This window comes from Ranitomeya variabilis, chromosome 1, assembly GCF_051348905.1.
Source record: "Ranitomeya variabilis isolate aRanVar5 chromosome 1, aRanVar5.hap1, whole genome shotgun sequence".
Lineage (NCBI taxonomy): Eukaryota > Metazoa > Chordata > Amphibia > Anura > Dendrobatidae > Ranitomeya > Ranitomeya variabilis.
Genome location: NC_135232.1, coordinates 761,354,008 through 761,377,743, shown reverse-complemented (window position 1 = coordinate 761,377,743; position 23,736 = coordinate 761,354,008). Strand labels below are relative to the sequence as shown.

At 43.6% G+C, this 23,736-nt stretch overlaps 1 protein-coding gene across 4 annotated transcripts in view; it reads left to right on the top strand.

The window, feature by feature from the left end:
* GNG7 (G protein subunit gamma 7) overlaps positions 1 to 23,736 on the top strand; it is a 59,823-nt gene that overhangs the window by 19,362 nt on the left and 16,725 nt on the right. Inside the window, exon 2 of one of the 4 annotated variants that reach the window (XM_077271676.1) lies at positions 2,212 to 2,247. The exons of the other annotated variants lie outside the window; for them this stretch is intronic. The gene's annotated coding sequence lies outside the window, so the exon portion shown is untranslated. The remainder of the gene's footprint in view (positions 1 to 2,211; positions 2,248 to 23,736) is intronic. 4 annotated transcript variants of the gene reach the window in all.

Genomic DNA, 23,736 nt, shown 5'->3' with positions numbered 1-23,736 from the left:
TACGTCGCTAATGTAAGCCTATGGAGAAAAAACGCATCCTGCGGGCAACTTTGCAGGATGCGGTTTTTTTCTCAAAAATGACGCATTGCGACGTGCGCCGTACGACGCTAGTCTGAAAGCACCCTTCGTGTTCTGCTGTAACAATAGAGCATATGCACATAGAGCAATCCTATTGTTTATACCGTCAGGCTTTACTGTAACTTGGGGCTATTCACACAGCTCTTTTCTGATACTGTATTTAAACTGACTTGAAACGGTACAAATTCCAGAAATTAACATAATTAACAAGAAAGGAATGAATGTTGTATGTACTCTACTACGCCATGGCATGTAACGGTGCCGCCGGCCCCATGTAGAGCCAGTGTCAGTCAGTGCCGGGGTCGCGGCTACAGCTGCCACACTGTATACTCAGAGCAATGACTGAACCAGGACCGCCCCTGTTACTGAAGCTGAATGCTGGCGGGGGGAATAAGGATCATTTTCTCCCCACTGCATGCAGACACTGGGCACCATAATAACGCTGTTAACCTGCAGATTAACCCCATATCTACAGGTTAACAGCATTATCTCTGACAGGCTCCCTTTAACATGCCCATTGTGCCCAGTGTACACCTGGCATGATCAGTGACAAATCAGTCACTGGTTGAACACATCTTTGATGACACAAAGCATTATTTGTCATCAGCACATCCCCTCCTATACAATTGTTATGGAAACTCGGGGAGGAATATGCCCATGAATGATCATTTGTACAAAGCTGCCCAGGATTCTTGAAATCTGTAGATGCGAATAAATGAACACACACTGACTTACTATATCGTCAGTCTCTTCTGATTACAGGCAATTTATTTGCGTGTTTGTAATTTTTTGTGATAAAGAGAACCTGTCACCTGATTCATGCTCCCAAACCATTGGTAGAATGAAGCAGACAATGGCCGTGTGATTGCACCCGTGGATATTTTCCTCTGAAATTTTAGAAAAAAACAAATTTAAAGGGAATCTGTCATGTGAAAAAAAAAAAGCGATTAACCTGCAGATACAGTGTTAATGTGCAGATTAATAGTGTTCTGAAGGTGCACTGAGATCCCCGCTGCTGGAAGGAAATGAGCTCTATTTCTCACCGCAGCCTTCGGCTTCCAGTCATAGGGGTGGTGCTGGTGTGGTATTAGTGACCGCTCAGTAAGCACCACAAGTCCTGGATGCAGGTCCTGGGCAGTTTCTCCACAGCCAGATCCCTTTGACTTGTGCTCACAAATAGCGAGAGCCCTTACACTCAAGGGGAGAATCTGCTGGGAACTGCCTCAGACTAGTCATCCAAGACACATGGTCCCTGGCCGGCTTTTCAAGGTAAAATGTACACAGCCACAATACCACAAGCAGTGTTTGATTTGTGCTGCCAGTGGTGGAGAAAACATGAATCAGAGGACAGGCTTAGGTTACGTGGCCACGATCAGGAATAGTGACATTTTTTACTCTTATTTTCACTGCGTCCAAAAAGCTGCTCTCTAATTGTCGCACTTGTTTGTCAGTAGATGCGGATTTACTGCATGCACTGACATTCTATTCTTCAGAATGCGCAGAAATTGACATGTTGCGGCTCGGAGACCCGCACCGCGGGTGAGTTTACGCAGTGTTAAGTAGAAGCGCTGTGGATGGGATTTCCATAAATGCCATCCACTGTGCTTGTAATGTAGAAGGCAGCGTCCTGGACACAGCAAAATTATACTGCGTCCAAAATGCTTCTATTCCTCAGCATGAGCACACAGCCTAATGAATGTATTTCTAATTGTAATTGATAGAGATGGATTCGTACTGCATAAAACTAGCACATTCTGTGACTAATATTCCCTATATAGCTCAGTACCATACATGGTATTAAGGCTGGTGTGGCCACTAGGGGGCAACAGTAACTAAGGTTAGATGTGTTCTGCTGCAGCGCTTCCTGGAGATGTGTGAATGATGTGACGTTAGGAGCAGGGCACACTGATTTGCTGATTTATATACTGAACATTTATCTTAGAGAAAATATTTTTTCAGCTGCTTATATGTAGTGTAAATTTCTAGAAGTCACAAACAAATTGTGGTGCCCTTGTGTCCTTATTTTTATGCCAAGGATATTATATAGAATACCATAGCATGGCAATGAATAAGAGTGTAGAGCTTGAATTTGTGAAGAACAAACTAAAATTGGCCACATTTTAATTTTTACAGCAAAGTGCATGGGCCTGAGCTGCGGCACTACTAAAGGTAAGGTGCTGTGCCAGGTAGTGTATTGCTCGCTGAGCGGATTCCCTGAGGTGCCTGGCGTTATGGCCTGTCCTGAACATAGTCCATTTCAGCAGTTCTTCCCTTTCAATTAAACTTCTGCCAACAGCGCAGCAGCCATTCAGTGAGCTCAGCAACTCTGCCAGTGTTAACAGAACTCCTCAGAGCTGCCCAACTCACTAGTTGCTTTAACCACTTCAAGACCAGGCACATTTTGACATTTTGGGGGTTTTCATAGATGTGGTTTAAAGAGCTGTAAAAAAAAAAACTCGTTCAGATATTCAAATCATTTTTGGATCTTTTTTTTGTGATACGTGGGCCTAATTTTTGTTTATACTGTTGTGTTTCCCCCCTCTGATATCTGACAACAGCTATAGGAAATTAAAGGAAACTTTTGTCTTTTATTCAATATTTTTTCTTTATGACCTCAAAAGACAACTAAAATACATTATTTAAAATCTGTTTCCCCACTTTTGTAACACAATTATATATTGTACATGTTTTTGTAACAACGATTGAATTTTCCATGCTTTGTGTCCCACATAATCTCATAGATCATCTTGTGGGAGCATTTCAACATTCTTTATATATACAGGGGTTGGACAAAATAATGGAAACATCAACAAACGTTAGCTTAATATGGTGTAGTTCCACCTTTTGCGGCGATTACAGCCTCAATTCACCGAGGTATGGATTCATACAAGGTGTGAATTGTTTCTAAAGGAATTTTAGCCCATTCTGCAGTTAAAACACCCTCCAGTTCTTTGAGCGACGATGGCGTCGGAAATCGACGTCTAACTTGAATCTCTAAAATCGACCATAAATGCTCAATAATGTTGAGGTCTGGGGATTGTGGGGGCCAGATGAGATGCTCAACTTCATTAGAATGTTCCTCGTGCCATGCTATAACGATTCTAGCTGTATGAATTGGTGCATTATCATCCTGAAAGATGGCGTTCCCCTCCAGGAACAGTGTTTGAACCATTGGATGCAATTGGTCACCCAAAATGCCTAAATAATCTCTGCTGTTAATTCTTCCATGAAGGGATATCATTAGTCCGGCGGATCTCCATGAAATAGCACCCCAAATCATCACAGAACCTCCACCATGATTTATGGTTGGGAGAAGGCAGTCTGGATGGAATGTTTCTTTCGGCTGTCTCCAAACGTACACTCGGCCGGAGGTCGGAAATAGGGTAAACGATGATTCGTCTGAGAATATCACATGTTTCCACTGCTCGAGGGACCAATTCTGGAGGTTTCTACACCACTCTAAACGCTTGGAAACATTTGTTATTGAGAGCAGCAATTTTCTAATTGCAGCTCTTCCGTGGAATCCAGATTTGTGCAGCTCTCGACGAACAGTTTTCGTGGAAACTGGGTTCTGTAGGTGTTCATTGAGCTCAGCAGTGATTTTCGGAGCCATGGTCTTGCGATCCTCTCTCACAATTCGCTTTAGAGTCCGATGGTCTCTCTGTCAACTTTGACTTTCGGCCGGACCTGTGCTTTGCTGCGGACGTTTTTCCTTCTCTTTCAAACGCAGTCATTACTTTGGAGACAATACCTCTTGACACGCCAAGCATTCAGGCACTTTCTGTTACACTAGCGCCTGCCATACCAGCACCAACAATTTGGCCTCTTTGAAAATCCGAGGGGTCTGCCATTGGTATCAGGTTCTCATCAGTGTTCTTACAGTTATGCAAAACAAACAGTTAATTTACATACACATATCACATAACACAAATAATCAACTGCAAAACATTACCATATGTCACGGTTTGCATGTTTATTACATGTTAGAAGATTATGATGCCAAAACGTTAGGTGTTTCCATTATTTTGTCCAACCCCTGTATATATTTTTTTTGTCTGATTTCCCATCTAACCATTTCCTTGGGGGTAGGTATATTGGCATCAGCTACAGGGGAAAATCGGCCTTCTTAAAAAAGGGGATAAAATTAAGCACACCAGTAGCGCTTCAGAAACTGTGAATCCTGCAGCGGATACAAATACAGTGCCACCCTTCTGTATTAGTAGCTATAAACAGGTATATATATAAAAATAATCCGCGCTGGGTTCTCCAGTTTTGTGACCACTAAATACCTCCAAAAAACAATAAATATTTGCACCTTTTATATGACTTTAAAAAACTATTAAAAAATAAGTTTGTGCTGTGTTTTAAAATAGCTCCACCGTGGAGCACGACATTACCATAAGGAAATTCTGAGCGAGATAATAAATTGATTTTTTTACCTGGTGCGGTATAGTCGATAATGTCCACAGTTCCCTTTAGTCGGTCTTTGTAAAAGTCCAAATGTGGAAAAATGCGGCTTCGGTGGAGTTTTTTTTCCTCTTTTGCTTTCACGTGAGCGGGCTCCAGGCAGTGCCCCGGCCGGCGGCAAACAGCCCTATGCTCGCTCACTGCTAGTAGCGACTATGCGCTGTTGTGCAGCTCTCGGTTCTCTGCCTCTGCAGGACCTTGCGTGACGTCACTGTCATGTGATTGCTCACGTGACTTGCTACAGATATCTGTAGCAAGTCACGTGAGCAATCACATGACCGTGACGTCACGCAAGGTCCTGCACTGTAGCAAGTCACGTGAGCCGTGAGCAATCACATGACAGTGACGTCACGCAAGGTCCTGCAGAGGCAGAGAACCGAGAGCTGCACAACAGCGCATAGTCGCTACTAGCAGTGAGCGAGCATAGGGCTGTTTGCCGCCGGCCGGGGCACTGCCTGGAGCCCGCTCACGTGAAAGCAAAAGAGGAAAAAAAACCACCGAAGCCGCATTTTTCCACATTTGGACTTTTACAAAGACCGACTAAAGGGAACTGTGGACATTATCGACTATACCGCACCAGGTAAAAAAATAAATTTATTATCTCGCTCAGAATTTCCTTATGGTAATGTCGTGCTCCACGGTGGAGCTATTTTAAAACACAGCACAAACTTATTTTTTAATAGTTTTTTAAAGTCATATAAAAGGTGCAAATATTTACTGTTTTTTGGAGGTATTTAGTGGTCACAAAACTGGAGAACCCAGCGCGGATAATTTTTATATATATACCCGAAAATCGGCCTTCTGTCTGGCTGCATAGCAGAGCTGACTGGGTTTCCTAGACCCCTGCCGCTCCTGCGGCGATCACATGACCATAGTTTCTTTTAAGTAACGAGTCTTCTGCCTTTTCTATTGGGAGTGCAGCTATGTCTTACAGCTGATATACTAGGCAGTGATGTTTTAGAATGTCACTGCGGTGTAGAACTCGAACTGTCCTGCCATTTACAGCCTGTGGGCGCTCCAGAAGTAGGTAATGAACGTAACCGCAGTTCTTATGCCTTCCTCATTCTTGGAGAGGGAATCTACCACTCCAGACCCCTTTAATAAGCAAGGCAAAATCGGCAGTTTGCAGGAGCGCAGAGGAGTAGCTGCAGCGGGTTATTTTATCAACTTCACTTGGCATGTGAGTTGGGTCAGCAGAGCCATTAATAATTATGATGAAGGGAACTGACGTACAAAATATGGACAGTTATTATGCACTGCTGTAGGATTGCCATCAATGAATGCCAAAATTAAGATCAATTTCACACAAAAAAATGTTTTATACACTGCTCAAAAAAATAAAGGGAACACTAAAATACCACATCTTAGATATCATTGAATGAATTATTTCAGTTGTAAATCTTTATTCATTACATAGTGGAATGTGTTGAGAACAATAAAACCTAAAAATGATCAATGTAAATTAAAATGAATATCCCATGGAGGTCTGGATTTGGAATGATACTCAAAATCAAAGTGGAAAATCAAAAAAGTCAAAATTACAGGCTGATAAAACTTCAGTGGAAATGCCTCAAGACAAGGAAATGATGCTCAGTAGTGTATGTGGTCTCCACGTGCCTGTATGACCTCCCTACAATGCCTGGGCATGCTCCTTATGAGGCGGCGGATGGTCTCCTGAGGGATCTCCTCCCAGACCTGGACTAAAGCATCACTAACTCCTGGACAGTCTGTGGTGCAACGTGACGTTGGTGGATGGTGCGAGACATTATGTGCAAGATGTGTTCAATCGGATTCAGGTCTGTACGGTGTTGGGCTGTGAGCACCACCCCCATCTGTAGACATCGTGCACTCAGACAATCCTCATGGAGTCGGTTTCTAACCATTTGTGCAGACACATGCACATTTGTGGCCTGCTGGAGGTCTTTTTGCAGGGCTCTGCCAGTGCTCCTCCTGTTCCTACTTCCACAAAGGCTGAGGTAGCGGTCCTGCTGCTGGGTTGTTACCCTCCTACGGCCCCCTCCACATCTCCTGGTGTACTGGCCTGTCTCCTGGTAGCGCCTCCAGCCTCTGGACACTACGCTGACACACAGTAAACCTTTTTTGCCACAGCTCACATGTATGTGCCATCCTGGATGAGCTGCACTACCTGAGCAACTTGTGTGGGTTGTAGAGTCCGTCTCATGCTACCACGAGTGTGAAAGCACAACCATCATTCAAAAGTGATCAGCCAGAAAGTATTGGTACTGAGATGTGGTCTGTGGTCCCCACCTGCAGAACCACACCTTTATTGAGTGTGTCTTGTTAATTGCCAATAATTTCCATCTGTTGTCTATTCCATTTGCACAACAGCATGTGAAATTGATTGTCAAACAGTGTTTCTTCCTAAGTGGACAGTTTCACAGAAGTTTGATTTACTTGGAGTTATATTCTGTTTAAGTGTTCCCTTTATTTTTTTGAGCAGTGTACTTGCTTTGCACAACTGTGTAGGTCAGGGGTCTCAAACTCATCCAAGTAAATGGATGACAGACAGAAAAGCATTGAGTATGATGAGCAGCTCATGAACCATATACATGAATACCGTATATACTCGAGTATAAGCTAACCCGAGTATAAGCCGACCCCCCCCTAATTTTGCCACAAAAAACTGGGAAAACTTATTGACTCGAGTATAAGCCTAGGGTGGGAAATGCAGCAGCTACCGGTTAATGTCAAAAATAAAAATAGATACCAATAAAAGTAAAATTAATGGAGACATCAGTAGGTTGTGTTTTTGAATATCCATATTGAATCAGGAGCCCCATATAATGCTCCATACAGTTCATGATGGGCCCCATAAGATGCTCTATATTAAAATATACCCCATATAATGCTGCACAAAGGTTAATAATGGCCCCATAAGATGCTCCATAGAAACATTTGCCCCATACAATGCTGCATAAAGGTTGATGGCCCCATAAGATGCTCCACACATTGTGGCCCCATGAGATGCTCCATACATTATGGCCCCATGAGATGCTCCACACATTATGGCCCCATGAGATGCTCCACACATTATGGCCCCATGAGATGCTCCACACATTATGGCCCCATGAGATGCTCCACACATTATGGCCCCATGAGATGCTCCACACATTATGGCCCCATGAGATGCTCCACACATTATGGCCCCATGAGATGCTCCACACATTATGGCCCCATACGATGCTCCATACATTGTGGCCCCATGAGATGCTCCATACATTGTGGCCCCATGAGATGCTCCACACATTAGGGGCCCCATGAGATGCTCCACACATTAGGGGCCCCATGAGATGCTCCACACATTAGGGGCCCCATGAGATGCTCCACACATTAGGGGCCCCATGAGATGCTCCACACATTATGCCCCATGAGATGCTCCATACTTTATGGCCCCATGAGATGCTCCACACATTAGGGGCCCCATGAGATGCTCCACACATTAGGGGCCCCATGAGATGCTCCACACATTAGGGGCCCCATGAGATGCTCCACACATTAGGGGCCCCATGAGATGCTCCACACATTATGCCCCATAAGATGCTCCATACATTTGCCCCATTTGCTGTTGCTGCAATTAAAATAAAAAAATCACATACTCACCTCTCTTCGCTCAGGCCCCTGGCACTTGCGATAGTCACCTTCCACGTTCCATCGCTGCGCGCTTCTCTGTCTTCCATCCTCTGCACTGACTGTTCAGGCAGAGGGCGGCGCACACACTAATCGCGTCATCGTGCCCTCTGACCTGTACAGTCACAGCCAGAGGACGGAAGACAGAGCAGCGCGCAGCGGTGGAACGAGGAAGGTGACTATCGCGCAATGCTCCCCCTCCCCTGATATACTCACCTGCTCCCGGCGCGGTCCCCTAGTAGCGTCTCACTGTCAGATGGTCTCCGGGAGCAGGCGGCATCTTCCTGTGTTCAGCGGTCACGTACTGCTCATTACAGTAATGAATATGCGTGCATATTCATTACTGTAATGAGCGGTACCACGTGACCGCTGAACACAGGAAGAGCTGCCCGGAGACCATCGGACATGCAGGGACAGCGCCAGGAGCAGGTAAGTATGTCACAGCCGCCGCTCCCTCACCTGCCGACCCCACACTGACACTGACTCGAGTATAAGCCGAGAGGGTCACTTTCAGCCCAAAAAAAGTGGGCTGAAAATCTCGGCTTATACTCGAGTATATACGGTACATATATTCCGACCTGCAACATACTTGGTTTAATTAATAATCCCTGTTCCAAATATAAGAAGAAAGGTTGGAAGTAGTGATGAGCGAATATACTCGTTACTCGAGATTTCTGGAGCACGCTCGGGTGACCTCCGAGTATTTTTTAGTGTTCGGAGATTTAGTTTTCCTTGCAGCAGCTGAATGATTTACATTTGTTAGCCAGCATAAGTACATGTGGGGGTTGCCTGGTTGCTAGGGAATCCCCACATGTACTTATGCTGGCTAACAGATGTAAATCATTCTGCTGCGGTGCTGAAAACTAAATCTCTGAGTACTTACAAGTACTCGGAGGACCCCCGAGCATGCTCGGGAAATCTCGAGTACCGAGAATATTCGCTCATCACTAGTTGGAAGGATGCAATCCATATTTTATTGTATAATGCTATGTGCCCATGTTGCGGATTCGTGTGCTGATTTTTCTGCACCGTTTTTGCAAAATCCGCATGTAAAACACACTTTGTTTTTCCTGCAGATTTCCTGCGGTTTTTGTGTGGATTCCACCTTCGGTTTTACACCTGCTTATTCCTAATGAAGAGCAGGTGTAAAACGCTGCAGAATCCGCACAAAGTATTGACATACTGCGGAAAATACAACGCAGCGATTCCCTGGGTATTTTCTGCACCATGGACACAGCGGATTTGGTTTTCCATAGGTTTACATGGTACTGTAAACCGCATGGAAAACTGCTGCGGATCTGCAGTGGCCAATCCGCTGCGGATCCGCAGCTAAATCCGCAACTTGTGCACATAGCCTAAAAAGAAAATGAAAAATGGTTACATAGTGAGAGGAGAAACGGACGAGACAAGGAAGAAGTGGGAAAATGAGGTGGTGGATGCTTTTTTTTTTTTTTTTTCCTTTTTTTTTTTCATACTTAATATATAATATAGGCTGAACTGGATGGACAAATGTCTTTTTTCGGCCTTACTAACTATGTTACTTTATTTAGATTTTGTTTTGTTTTTTCTAAATGTTTGTGCCCCAGCTGGCTTCATGTAGTAATATTGTTTTACAATTGGCCCTATTTTGTAACTAAGTATAAATCCTTTAATAATGTCCCCCACAAGGATGCCATCTGTGTGCTGTACTCGTTTTTCACTTCTTAATAGACATGTATTGGCCTTGTTTTCTGTGCTGTCGGAAAAACGGACATGTGCATAGCAGCATTGGTTGTAACAGATACGTGTGTTCGTGTAGGAAAAAATACCACAGGTACTGGAAATACGGCCGTGTGAAGGACCATGTTCACACGCTCAGTATTTGGTCAGTATTTTCCCTCAGTATGTGGGTGACAAATGCAGAAGTGGTGACGTGTTTCTGTTATACTTTCCTCTGATTGGTCGGGTATGTGCCCACAATCAGGAACTGCTGCATGTATTTATGCAGCGTCAAACCCACAGCGTCCAGCTGTGACAGCGTAGATGGGATTTCTAGAAATCCCTTGTCCACTACGTGTGTATGTGCACCTGCGGGTCACCCGTGGACACTAACATGTGGCACATCTCTCAGGGGCGCAGCATGCCAATCTCTTACAGAGACTCCAGTCTCCACAACAGAAATGTAATCAATAGAATATATTAAACTCTGTAAATCCACACGGTTCAGTGACCACATGCGGCTTTACCTGCTGCGTTCAATAGACTGCAGAGTTTTAGGTGCATAAAACATGCTCTGCTACTTCTGGATCGTGGGCACGTACCCTTCCACTCCTGATTTTGACTTCCAAATACTGAACGTGTGAACGTGGCCTTAGATTCTGGAACACCTACTTCCCGGACAGTGTTCTCCACTTGGGTGGCTGTTGTGGAGGAGTTTTTCTTCGCCATGGAAAGGATTTTGCCATCATCCACCACTGTTGTCTTTCGTGCATGTCCAGGCCTTTTTGAGCTCCCAGGACAGATTTATTGAAAAAGCCCACCATGAAAAGCTGCTGTGAAAGAAGCCTGATATTGCAATCATAGTTTTTTCCTACTTCCTTCTGAGGTCCATTGACCATAGTGCAACTTTATAACCAACATCTAATTGGAAACATTTATTTATTTTGATATTTAGAGAAATTCTTTCTTCAATGGAAATGAGTGTGTGCATAATTATCATTGACAAAACATACCTGACTGGCTTTTTTGCCAACTTGTGCATTAGACGTTAGCACACTTAGCTCAGTGTGAGGGCAGCATTCCTTTGTGATGTGACCTGTTTTTAATTTGCTTGTATTGGGCACGTGTATGGCTGGCAGGCTGGGTGTCATCAAGTACCGGCAGGTCATATAAACAAAGCCTCAAATTCCACTCTTAAGTAATGGCAGGCCGCCTCTACTATGCCTCTGTCCTGTGTGTTCCTCAATAGAATGCACCAGGTCACCATTGATATTAATGAATCTAATACATGATTACATCTGCTCGATAAAATGGACTGCAGAAAATGGCTAAAGTGTGTGTGGATATAGAGCTTGCATGATAATTCGGTTATATATAATAGTTTAGTTATAGCTCATTAGGAGGCATGTTAAGAAAAAAGAAAAAAAAAAAAAGACATTTTCTGCAATGGTAAAAAAACAAAATGTTTAAAAATAACAGCCATTAGTCAATATTGCTATGGATACAGATTATAAGTCTAGAAAAAAACACTGAGGCTGATCTATCCGTGTTTGATGTTTTCACACCAGTGTCACACAGCTCTGCCAGGAATTAGGGTATGTGCACACGTATAATGGTCCACTGCGGATTTTTCCTCAGCGGATTTGATAAATCTGCAGGGCAAAAACGCTGCGTTTTTGCTGCAGATTTATTGCGGATTTACCACGGTTTTTCTGCGGATTTCACTGCAGTTTTACAACTGCGGTTTTCTATAGGAGCAGCTGTAAAACCGCTGCAGAATCCGCAGAAAGAAGTGACATGCTGCGGAATGTAAACTACTGCGTTTCTGCGCGGTTTTTTTCGCAGCATGGACACAGCGTTTTTTGTTTCCCGTAGGTTTACATTGTAATGTAAACTCATGGGAAACTGCTGCGGAACCGATGCGGATCCGCAGCGTTTTCCGCATCATGTGCACATACCCCTAGAGTAGGCAGGTCGGGGGTTGGCTATGCCTGCCATCAAATTCATGGATAGTGTGGGCGTTTCTTGCACCAGTAATGTTACTCCAGTCCCTGCAGTATGGTTTCTGGCGAGGCTCATGGAGGTGCACGCCACTGATAGATGCGCCAAATTAATAAGCGATGTGCACATCCTAATGAATTCAGCACCTCTTATTCCTGCATGCTCCTCATTAAGACTGGTGTGCAAAACAACAGTTGTAAAGAATCCGAGCCTGTGTTGTCAGATCTGTATTGGGAATCATTCAGACATCCATGAATCATGTACATGTTCTGTCCAGACGATCGCAGCTTCAAATCCCTTATTGGGACTATTAAATACAGTAAAAATAGTTTAAAAAAAAAAAAAAAAAAAAAAAAAGTCACATTACACCCCCCCCTTGCTCTAAAATAAGACCATTAAATAAATAAAAAAAGTCAAAACGCCAGAATTACATTTTTTTTGCCACCTAACATTGCAATGAAATGTAATAAGAGGTAATCAAAACATATCTGCCTCAAGATGCTATCTGTAAGATCATCTGCTCATGGTACAATAAGGAAGCGTTCACACAGCCCCATATCTCGAAGAAAGAAAACGTTATGGGTCTCTGTAACAAAATAATGTGGCTTTTGTCGCCATTTTTTGTCCACATTTTTTTTTACGCCACAAATAATAATAAAAATACTACACATGTTTGGTACCAGCGTACTCTTATCCTGGAGAATCGTATTGCCGGGTCAGTTTTACCATATAATGAACGTGGAAAAAAAATAAAAGCAAAAACCGTTGTGAAATTGCACTTTTTTTTGCAATTTCAATTCACTTGGAATTTTTTTAACCACTTTTCTGTGCATCACATGCTATAATGAATGGTGTCATTCAAATGTACAACTCGTCCCGCAAAAAACAATCCCTCCTACATAGCTGTGGGGACGGAAAAATAAAGTTATGGCTCTTGGAAGAGCAGGAGGAAAAGATGGAAAATGGCCACGCCGTGAAGGGGTTAAAGGGAATCTGTCCCCAGGATTGTGCTACGCTATCTGAGAGCATCATAATGTAGGAGCGTAGACCCTGACTCCAGCGATGTATCACTTACTTTACTGGATGTTGCAGTTTTGATTAAAAATGTTTTTATCTGTTAGGCCTCTTTCACATTTCCGTCGGGAGTGTCACGTCCTAATGCGTCGACGTGACATTCTGATGGATGTTAGAAAATATTGGTAAAACGTATGCAACGTTTCCAGTATTTTGACGGAGGCGTCTCCAGAATTTGCATAGTAGAGAAGTAGGATTTTCTATGAGAGAGAGACTTTTCCCCGGGTTGGAATGTGCTTCCAGGCATGCTCAGATGTAAAAACTGCATCCGTCACTGGATTCCTGCGTTTCAGTGTGTGCAGGATCCAGTGTCCATAGGCTCCCATTCTGTGGAACGACGTATGCCGCAGGAGGCGTCAGGGGACGTTTTTCCACTGCAGACAAAAAACGTTTCGTGGAACGTTTTTTGGGAAAAGACGGGCCGTCAAATTCCGCAGGATCCAGTGCACGACGGATGAAACGTGTGGCCATCCGTTGCGATACGTTGCTAATACAAGTCTATGAGAAAATGCAGGATCCTGCAAATTTTTTTTTGCAGGATCCTGTTTTCTCAAAAAGTGACGTATCTCGACGGGACTACAAAGACGGAATTGTGAAAGAGGCCTTACAGATCAACCAGTTCCCTGAGTGCTGAGCTCTGTGTAACCCTGCCCACACCACTGATTGGCTACAAGCTGCCAATCGGCATTGGGGGCATGATTGGACTAAATGACAGCAGGTTTACTACTTCTGCTGAAAACAGTGATTTTATATAAATTACACTAAGCAGCCCAGTAAGTAATGCAGTGAGGTCCAGAAATATTTGGACAGTGACAAGTTTTGTCATTTTAGACATTTACCAAAACATATTCAAGATAGTTATATAATCAATATGGGCTTATGGTGCAGACTCGCAGCTTTAATTTCATAAAATCCTAGAATGGTAGAGTTGGAAGGGACCTCCTGGGTCACCTGGTCCAACCCCCTGCTCAAAGCAGGATTCACTAAATCATCCCAGACAGATGTCTGTCCAGCATCTGAAGACTTCCATTGAAGGAGAACTCACCACCTCTCATGGATGCCTGTTCCACTCATTGATCACTTTAACAGTCAAAATGTTTTTTCTAATATCTAATCTGTGTCTCCTCCCATTCAGTTTCATCCCATTGCTTCTAGTATTTCCTTGTGCAAATGAGAATAAAGATGATCCTTCTACAATTGACAGCCCTTGAGATATTTGTAGACAGCTATTAAGTCTCCTCTCAGTCTTCTTTTTTGCAAGCTAAACATTCCCAAATCCTGTAACTGTTCCTCATAGGACATGGTTTGCTGACCGGTCACCATTCTGGTCGCTCTTCTCTGAACTTGCTCCAGTTGATGCATTTTTTAAAATGTGGTGCCCATAACTGGACACAGTATTCCAGATGAGGTCTGACCAAAGAGGAGTAGAAGGCAATAATGACTTCACGTGATCTAGACTGTATGCTTCTGTTAATACATCCCAGATTTGCATTTGCCTTTTTTGCTGCTGCATCACACTGTTGACTCATGTTCAGTCAGTGATCTATTAGTATACACAAGTATTTTTCGTATGTGCTGTTGCTTAGCCCTATTCCTCCCATTCTGTAATTGAGGGTATTCACATCCTAATTGGACTAAGGGTTTAGGAATTGCAGCTCTTTAATGTGACAGCCTCTTTTTAACCACTTAACGACCACCGATGCTTAATAAAACGTTGGCTATTAAGGGGCCTTATTTCCCCATTGCCGTTTTAAAATGGCGAGCGGCCCCCAGAGTCTGAAAATCTCTGGGGACCCTGAAGAACATGATCAGACCCAGATTTTCCGGTCCCCGATCACGTGATTACCGTTAATTCAGTGAAAGAAAAACAAAACTGCCCACTGTTACAATGATTTCTTTTTCTTCTGACATGATATACATTTCAGAGGAGAGAGAAATGATGTCCCTCTACCCCCACCACCACCCCGGTCCCTAAGCCATCCCCTGGTCCCTCCTGCTCCGTCTCCCAGCCCTCCGTGTCATCTTCATGGGAAAAAAAAACTGGAGGTAGCCAGCAACAATAGGGAATTTTTCCTGTTTGTTCCTTTTTTCCACTGTGATAGACCCATCACAGTGACAAAAAGAAAAAAAAAATAGGATTTGTCAGTAAGGCAAGAATGGCCCTTTTTTTTCCTTATTTTATTCCCACTGTACCACTGAGTATTCTGCATTGTTCCTAAATCCTCCACACTGTTCTAGAGGTATGGGCCTGTCTATTTGTGGCTAATGTTTTTGGGCTTTTTAGAGGGGGGCATTGCTCACAGGGTAGTAATACAAACCAGCCTGCAGACATCCCCCCCTTTCCCAGAGTCCTGTGATCTGTGCCCTTTTGTGAAGCTCTTAATATAAGCACTGAAGAAAAGGGCCCGTATTTCTGGAACTGTATGGTGGATTTTAAAGAAGAGAAAAAGCATAATACTCAGGATTGGCAGGAATAAAAATTAAATGAAACAAACTGGGCACTTTTGAATTAGTGAAAGGTCAGCTCTAACATTAGTATTAATATTTGAAATATTGAAAAGTACATACTCCTCCTTGGCTAAAAATACTCCTTAAAATGCTAAGAGGAGCATTGCCGTACAGTACTGTAAAATATGTACTTCTCGCTGCCTTATAGAAGCCACAAATACTGCTCTACTGTGTGAGGCTCAGGTGTTGTACAGACTCTGCTCTTTATTCGGCCTGGCTTGCATCATTGCACTGCTCTACTTATTGATTGTCTTTTGGCAAGCAAAACAATGAATTCCGAGGATGAACCTGTTTGGAATTTAGCACCTCGCCCACATAATAGCTGGCACTGAAGTACTTGTATAACATTCCTTGCTCTAGATATAGTAGCCCCTAGATGTCAGTAAATGGGATCAACCATGGGCACAGGGTTTTATCATAAATGTTTGATTTTTGCATGCTTTATCTTGCTAGCTTCTGAAATAGACTTGTAAGCTGCAAATTCCTCTGATAATAGCGATTTGTCCGCTGCTGATTGGGCAAAAACTGCTTTGTAATAACTTCTTCCATCCTTTGTCTACATTTCTGCCTTCATTGGAAGCAGATCCAGCAATGTCCTGCTGCCTTATTTGTCATTCCTAGGTTCTGTAGTCCAGCGAGTTTCTATACATAACCTAAAACAGTTTATGGGACACACAGCGAAGATAACAGATAATCATTTTTGTTTCTGTGCAAAAATAATTAGCATTGTAGAAATGCCCAAGTATTACTGGGTCCAAGTATTACTGCTTTTAAACAAGTTACCTATAAAATCCGAATTTTAAGGTTTTAATTAGATGATATTCTCTTCATAAAAATACATTTGTGAATGACCCACTTACCAAATAAAGTCAAAAAGATAACTAATAGAACACCAGATTCTGATTTTTAGCAAATCTTACCCGTATGCTGCAGAATAAAATCTGCACTGCAAATTGGCTGAAGCGTAGATTAACGCTGTTTTGCACACGTTCTGGATTTTTTTTGCGGTTTTTTTCGCTATAAAACCGCGAAAAAAGCGCTCACAGGCCCCTGGGCACCATATCACTTAAAAAAAAAAAAAAAAAGAATTAAAATAAAAAATAGTGATATTCTCCCCTTCCGATGGCCCCCGGAGTCCTCCCGCCTCTCAGCGGTGCATGCGGCGGCTTCCGTTACCAGGGATGCATTGCGCAAAGGACCTGGGGTGACGTCGCGGTCACGTGACCGCGATGTCATCCCAGGTCCTTCGCACAAAGCATCCCTGGAACGGAAGCCGCTGCATGCACCGCTGAGGAGATCGGGGGCCCGTCGGAAGGTGAGAATAACCATTTTTTTAATTTTTATTATTTTTTGCATAGGCAGCATCAATAGTAAAAAGTTGGTCATACTTGTCAAACACCATGTTAGACAAGTGTGACCAGCCTGTCAATCAGTTTTCTAAGCGATGCTACAGATTGCTTGGAAAACGCTAGCATTCTGCAAGCTAATTACGCTTGTAAAACGCTAGTGTTTAGCGGGAAAACGCATGCCAATTCCGCATGCAATATACCCGCAGCAGGAGTTGCAGAATTACCGCGGAAATTTCCAGTGAAAAAAACACCCAGCGACTGATCCGGCGAAAAACGGATGAAACTGACATGTGAAATGATGAATCCGGCCTCCGAATACATTTTTCCAAGCACTCTCCATACAATCATGCACAATTTCTGTTTCGGGGGTGTCTCTTTCTCTCGTTCTCGTTAACTAAAAAAAACGGACAAAGCAAAAAAAAAAAAAACTATCAGTTTTTCACAATTTGCAACGGATCCGTTTTTTTTTTTTTTTTAACATATTTGCCGTTTCCTACCTGATGTGTGAAAGTAGCCTAAGACTAGTGGTCTCAAATTGTCAGCCATTCACTTATGTTGGATTAAAGAAGCTCTCATCAAAATTTTTATGTTAATATATTTCAATCATATACATTTATATATATTTTTGGCTGCACACAAAAGGCCTTTTTTCTCTCAAATATTGTTGTCAAATGTGTCTAAATCTCTGTTAGGCCTGTCCCACACGTCCAGATAATTCCGGTACCGGAAAAATCGGTACCGGAGTTATCCGTGTCCGTGAGCTCTCGTAGGCCATCCGTGTGGCACACGTGCGGCACACATGCGGCAGCCGTGTGCCGCCCGGGTACCACACGGATCGTGCAGGAGAGACAGCGCTGCAGTAAGCGCTGTCCCCCCTGTGTGGTGCTGAAGGCTGCATTCATCTCTTCTCCCCCGCAGCGTTCGCTGGAGAGAAGAGATGAAAGACCAATTTTTGTCTAATTTTTTGTTAAAAATAAACTTTGCTGGTGTCCTCCCATCCCCAGTGCGCCGCCCGGCCCCTTGCAGATGCTGAGAAATACTCACCTAGTTCCCGCGATGTCTCCTCTCCGTGCCGCAGCTTCTTCCTGTATGAGCGGTCACGTGGTGCCGCTCATTACAGTTGATGAATATGCGGCTCCACCCCTATGGGAGGTGGAGCCGCATATTCATCACTGTAATGGGCGGCACCACGTGACCGCTCATACAGGAGAAGCAGCGGCGCAGAGCGGAGACATCGCGGGAACTAGGTGAGTATTTCTCAGCATCTGCAAGGGGCCGGGCGGCGCACTGGGGATGGGAGGACACCGCAAAGTTTATTTTTAACAAAAAATTAGACAAAAATTGGTCTTTCATCTCCTCTCTCCAGCGAACGCTGCGGGGGAGAAGAGATGAATTAAGCCTTCAGCACCACGCTGGGGGGACAGCGCTTTCTGTAAGCACTGTCTCCAGCACGGCACACGGACAACATCCATGTGCGGTACGTGTTTTACACGGACCCATTGACTTTAATGGGTCCGTGTAATCCGTGCGCTCCCACGAACACTGACATGTCTCCGTGTTTTCCAAACGGACACACGGTCCGCGAAAACACGCTGACATGTGCAGAGACACATTGATTTTAATGTGTCTACGTGAGTCAGTGTCTCCGGTACGTGAGGAAACTGTCACCTCACGTACCGGAGCCAATGACGTGTGAAACCGGCCTTAGTGAGCCCTTCTCTTTTGCCGAGAGAATCCATCCACCCGACAGGTTTTGCATATCCAGATGGTGATTAGACAGCATGATTATTACACACGGTGTGCCTTCGTAGGGGAAACTAAGTCAGTATCTTGTGTGACCACCATTTGCCTCACGCACTGCAGCACGTCTCCTTTGCGTAGAGTTGATGAGGTTGGTGATTGTGGCTTGTGGAATGTTGGTCCACTTCTTCAATGGCTGTGCAAAGTTTCTGGATGTTGGCAGGAACTTGAATATGCTGTCATATATGCCGGTCTGTAATGGAGATAGCAGCTTCATCAGCCCCATTAACTCCCTCCAAGGCTGAGCTCACATCTTTTCCGGCACATGTCAGTTGTTTTCAACGGCTGACATGTTCCTCTAACAGCCATGGGTGGAATCGCGATCCACCCGCAGCTTTTAACTAGTTATATGCCTCTGTGAAACTCTTGACAGCGGCATTTAACACGGGCTTCCGGCAAGCGCAGCAGAAATCCCGTCCATCGGCGCCCGTGTCACATGACTGCGGGTCGCCGATGGGTTGGCATGACATCCAGAGGTCTTGAGCAGATTGCTATGAGCGCCACCCGGTGGTCGACACTCATAGCAAGTGAGCAATTCTGCCACATACAGGCGATCTGATCATCGCCTGTATGTAGCAGAGCCGATCAGATTATGGCAGCTTTTAGTCTCCATGGAGACTATTGAAGCATGTAAAAAAAAGTTTTTAAAAATATTTAAAAAAAAAGTAAAGTTCAAATCACCCCTCCTTCGTCCAATTCAAAATAAAACAATAAAAAAAATCAACCAAGCACATATTTGGTATCGCCGCATTCAGAATCGCCCGATCTATCGGCGTAACTAGAAAAAAAAGTAAAACCGCCAGAATTATGTTTTTTGGTCACCACAACATTGCTCGGCACGCACAAGATTAGCCCTCACCCAACGCGAGATCACTTAAAATTGAGACGCTACGGGTATCGGAAAATGCCACAATTTTTTTATTTATTTATTTTTAAACAAACTTGGAATTTTTTTTCACCACTTAGATAAAAAAGACCCTAGACATGTTAGGTGTCTATGAACTTGTAATGACCTGGGGAATCATAATGGCAGGTCAGTTTTAGCATTTAGTGAACCTAGCAAAACAAAAAACTATTGTAGAATTGCACTTTTTTGCAATTTCACCACACTTGGAATTTTTGTTCCTGTTTTCCACTACACGACATGGTAAAACCAATGGTGTCGTTCAAAAGAACAACTCGTCTCAGAAAAAACAAGCTTTCACATGACCAAACTGACTGAAAAATAAAAAAGTTATGGCTCTGGGAGGAAGAGGAGCGAAAAATAAAAATGCAAAACCAAAAATACCTCTAGTCGTTAAGGGGTTAAAGAGAATGAAGTGGGGGCTCATGTATGCATACCATCTCACCATTTACACGGGGAACTTTGATTCCCTTTTTCTCGGGATTGGTGGGGATCCTAACAGTTAAGCCCCAAGCAATCATAACTTTAGTTAAAAGTTCGAAGGGTTGAGAGTTGACCAGCGATTTTTTTTTTTTTTTTTTCTTTTCTCCAAACAAAATTTACAAAACCATTTTGTTTAGCGACCACATCACATTTGTAGTGACTTTGAAGGGTTCATATGACAGAAAATACCCACCAGTGACACCCCTCAAGGTGCTTAAAACCACATTCAAGAAGTTTATTAACCCTTCAGGTGCTTCACAGGAATTAATGCAATGTGGAAGGAAAAAATTAACACTCTTTTCACAAACATTTACTTTAGACCCAAATTTCTTTATTTTCACAAGGGTAACAGGAGAAAATGGCCCCTAAAATTTGTTATGCAACTTCTCCTGAGCATGCCGATACCCCATATTTGGGGGGAAAACTACTGTTTGTGCACAAGGCAGGGCTTGGAAGGGAAGGAGCGCCATTTTACTTTTTAAATGCAAAACTTGCTGGAAACATTAGAATCATAGTATGTTAGAATTGGAAGGGATCTCCAGGGTCATTGTGTCCAACCCACTGCTGAATGCAGGATTCACTAAACTATCTCAGACAGATGTCTGTCCAGCCTCTGTTTGGAGACTTCCATTGATGGAGAACTCACCACCTCTCAGGGCAGCCTGTTCCACTCATTGAGCACCCTCACTGTCAAAAAGTTTTTTCTAATATCTAATCTGTATTTTCTCCCTTTCAGTTTCATTCCATTGCTTCTCCTGTTTCCATGTGCAAATGAGAATAAGGATGATTCCCCTACACTGTGACATCCTTTCAGATATTTGTAGACAGCTATTAAGTCTCCTCTTAGCCTTCATTTTTACAGGCTAAACATTCCCAGATCCTGTAACCGTTCCTCATAGGACATACTTTGCAGTTCCCTCACCATCCTGGTCGCTATTCTCTGAACTTGCTCCAGTTTTTCAATGTCTTTTTAAAATATGGTGCCCTGAACTGAACACAGTATTCTAGATGAGGCCTGACCATGGCGGAGTAGAGGAGGATAATTACTTCACATGGTCTAGACGCTATGCTTCCCTTAATACATCTCAGAACTGTGTTTGCCTTTTTTGCTGCTGCATCACACTGTTGACTCGTGCAGCCTGTGATCTACTAGTATACACAAGTCTTTTTCACACTTGCTTAGTTCTATTCTTCCCATTCTGTAGATGTAATGTTCGTTTTTCTTGCCCAGATGTAGAATCCTGGATTTCTCCCCGTTAGTTGCTGCACATTGTTCAAGCTTATCTAGATCCTTCTGAATCCTTTCTCTTCTCTAGTGTTAGCTTTCCCTCTTGGGGTATGTGCACACGTTCAGGTTTTTTCACGTTTTTTCGCTATAAAAACTCTATAAAAACTAATTAAAAACGCATGCATTATGCATTCTATCATTTAGAATGCATTCTGCATGTTTTGTGCACATGGTGCGTTTTTTTCCACGAAAAAAACGCATCGCGTTAAAAAAAGCAGCATCTTCATTAATTTTGCGGATTTTCCGCGTTTTTCCCGCAATTCTATGAATTTGGAAAAAACGCATGAAAAAACTCACAAAAAACGCGAAAAAGACGCATGCGGATTTTTGGCAGAAATGTCCGTTTTTTGTCAGGAAAATCAATATTTTGTGGAATAACCATGATTTTTAATCACAGCTTTCATGCGTCTTGGCATGCTTTCCCACCAGTCTTTCACACTGCTTTTAGGTGCCTTTATGCCACTCCTGGTACAAAAATTTAAGCAAGTCTTCTTTGTTTGGTGGCTTGTGACTATCCATCTTCCTCTTGATTACATTACAGAGGTTTTCAATGGGGTTCAGGTCTGGAGATTGGGCTGGCTATGACAGGGATTTGATTGACCTCGCTGTGTGGCATGGCGCATTGTCCTGCTGGAAAAACCAGTCCTCAGATTTGGGGAACATTTCCTGAGCAAAAGGAAGCTACTGTTTTTCCAGGATAACCTTGTATGCGGCTTGATTCATACGTCCTTTGCAAAGAACAACCTGCCCAATTCCAGCCTTGCTGAAGCATCCCCAGATAAACACCTGGTCGTCTGATGGCTAGACGGAGACCTGGAGAGGCGTACAAGCCACTGTGAAATTTGGTGGAGGATCGGTGATGACCTGGGGATGCTTCAGCAAGGCTGCATTTATTTAGTGTGAGGTAGATGTCGCAGAGCTAAGTCATTTGACCCGTGTATAACCCCACCCACACCCCTGACTGGCAGGTTCCTGTGTGCACCCTACTTGTGAGCAAGCTGTTTATCATTGGTGGGGGCAGTTCCACAGCTGGTCTGCTCTGCACATGAGATGTAGCCTGGCAGTGATAATCTCCTGCTGATAAAGTACATGATTGTATTGAAACTACAATGCACAGCCCAATAAGTGACCCATCCCTCCAATCAGGCTCTCATTCCCTGTATTATGATGCTCTCCGATTTAAATAGCAAAAACCTGCTGACAGATTCCCTTTAAGAGTCAGAGAAAGCTAGTGTAGTGACCATATTCTCACTTCATAATATAGTTATATAAAAGCTACATGGATGTGCCAGGAAGGAAGGATGACCATTACTGTAAAGGGCTGAAGATCACTGATTCCCTCCACCCACTCATGTGCTGACGCTCCGCGCTCCAGTCCAAGTCTCGGCTCACTAATTACCAGCAAACAAGTCCTGAACAATGGTGACTCTATTTGGCCGGACGCTAGTCCACTAAGGGGTTCTCGCTCGCTACACAAACTCACATGACTATGATGTCACGAGAACAGGCTCAAATCCGGGAAGCCAGTCTTCTCTACTGTTTGCTGCCTGTGGCTGAAATGTGGGCAAATGTGAGAGACAAACATACTGTAACACAAGGTCAGTCCTTTGTCTCCTAATTTCTTCTGTGGGGTACTGCAGAGCCTAATATAGGGATGTTTCAGCCTATTTATAGTTACCATATTAATAGTTTACATGAATGATTCATGGTGCAGTGACCATGACCGGAGGATGATTATTCCTGCCCTGGAGATAAAGGCCAGTGTATTCTGGAGTCACAGCACGGGGCGTATGAGTGCTAGAGGTGTGCAGTCATGTCATTGCATCAATCACTTGTGCTTTCCGGAAAGCTGACTTTTCAGCTATTTAGCAACAAATAGGCTTTTACATAGTTGCAGAATGGAAGCTCAAATTCGATTTGTCCAAAAGTCCTCTAAAGCAAGACTTATGTTACCCAACGAGTGACTGGAGCAGTGTTAATGGTGAACCCATGGCTCATTGAACTACTTTTCTTCCAAAGAGTTCATATAAGGCCACGGTCAGTATTTGATTAGTATTTTACATCAGTATTTGTAACGCGTCACCACTTCTGTATTTATCACCTACACCTGGTTTTCGCTTATAAATACCGATGTAAAAAACTGACCATATACTCAACGTGTGCACACGGCCTTACTGCTTAAAGGGAACCTGTCACCCCCAAAATCGAAGGTGAGCTAAGCCCACCAGCATCAGGGGCTTATCTACAGCATTCCAGAATGCTGTAGATAAGCCCCCGATGTATCCTAAAAGATGAGAAAAAGAGGTTAGATTATACTCACCCAGGGGCGGTCCCGCTGCGGTCCGGTCCGATAGGCGTCGTGGTCCGGGGCCTCACATCTTCTTACAATGACGTCCTCTTCTTGTCTTCACGCTGTGGCTCCGGCACAGGCGTACTTT